The sequence below is a fragment of the Sturnira hondurensis genome, unplaced genomic scaffold, assembly GCF_014824575.4.
Source record: "Sturnira hondurensis isolate 20B ecotype Veracruz unplaced genomic scaffold, ASM1482457v3 Scaffold0014384, whole genome shotgun sequence".
Classification (NCBI taxonomy): Eukaryota; Metazoa; Chordata; class Mammalia; order Chiroptera; family Phyllostomidae; genus Sturnira; species Sturnira hondurensis.
This window is the reverse complement of record NW_028087015.1, coordinates 30,215,147-30,216,470: the sequence shown is the minus strand read 5'-3', so window position 1 is coordinate 30,216,470 and position 1,324 is coordinate 30,215,147. Positions and strand designations below refer to the sequence as shown.

Below are 1,324 nucleotides of genomic sequence, written 5' to 3'. Positions count from 1 at the left end.
TTCTCATCGTGAGAACCATGTTCTCTGTTTTCATGGCGATTAGATATTTATTGGTTGCCAGACATTGCGAATTTTACCTTGTTGGGAGCTGGATATATTTGTATTCCTATCAATATTCTCAAGCTTCGGTCTGGGATGCAGTTACGTTACTTGAAAAGAGTTTGATGCTTTGGGTCTTATTTTTCAGATTTCTTAGACAACACCAGAGCAGTGTTTTGTCTCGGCCTAATTCTTTCTCACTACGGAGACAAACGATTCTGAATTCTCTACCGGCGCCCCTGAATGACGAGGCTTTTTGGGTTTTTTTCCTGCATCTGTCACACACATGCCCACGTTCTGCTCTGCTAAGAAAGAGGTGTTTAACTGTGTAACAGTCCCTTTCCCACAGAGGAGTGCCACAGCTGCCACCATCAGGACAGCGGCAGACCCGTAGCTGTGGGATGAATGATGAGGTTTTCCAGTCCGGCGGGTGGGAACAGGCACTGTTCCCAGCCCTGTGTTGGTGTGGGGCACCACTACCTCCGATCCTTCTGAGCGGTTTTGTCCTCAGCCTGACAGAGTTGCCCCAGAGGTGTGTGTGCTGATTGGCACTCTGCTGAATACTGGGGGAGGGCCCTCTGAAGACTTCTGTGGTCAACCTCCGTGCAGATTTCCCCTCTCTGCCACTCTGTCTTATGAGCTCTAGCCACCTGAAGTCTCCCAAATCCTTACCTCTGTCCCTCAGCTCAAACCTGACTGAGGTTCCTTCACCTTGAACTGCTGTCTGGAAATGACCCCAGGTCAGCAATCTGGGGCAGTTGTGGGTCTTGGCTCCCTACCAACCTGCCATTCAGCGGGTAGTGTGACCGAGAATAAACATTTGTTGCATAAAACCACTGAGATCTGGGAGTTATTTCTTAATTCAGTAAACATAAACTAAGATGACTAGCACATTAAAATAGTGTATGTGTCTACAAACATACTTTTCTTTAATAAGTCTTTGTTATAATAACAATTTCAAACAAACCTTGACTACTTGGAAATAGCAAAATAATTATTTTAAGATTTTATTTATTTATTTTTAGAGGGAGTAGAGGAAGGGAGAAAGAGAGGAAAAGAAATATCGATGTGTGAGAGAAACACCTACTGGTTGCCTCTCTCATGTCCCCAACTGGGGACCTGGCCCATAACCCAGGCACGTGCCCTTACTGGGAATCAAACCAGCAACATTTTGGTTCACAGGCTGATGCTCAATTCACTGCATCACAGCAGCCAGGGCAATACCAATTTTTTTTAAAAAAAACCTCTCCTAAATAATTTTGGAAAATAGAAAATAAATGTTCCA

At 44.6% G+C, this 1,324-nt stretch overlaps 1 non-coding gene across 1 annotated transcript; it reads right to left on the bottom strand.

The window, feature by feature from the left end:
• Window positions 1-308: 308 nt before the first annotated feature.
• On the bottom strand, window positions 309-441 carry LOC118998928 (small nucleolar RNA SNORA41). Its single transcript, XR_005068998.1, has one exon. It is a non-coding gene; the product is annotated as a small nucleolar RNA SNORA41 (small nucleolar RNA).
• Between the last annotated feature and the right edge of the window lie 883 nt (window positions 442-1,324).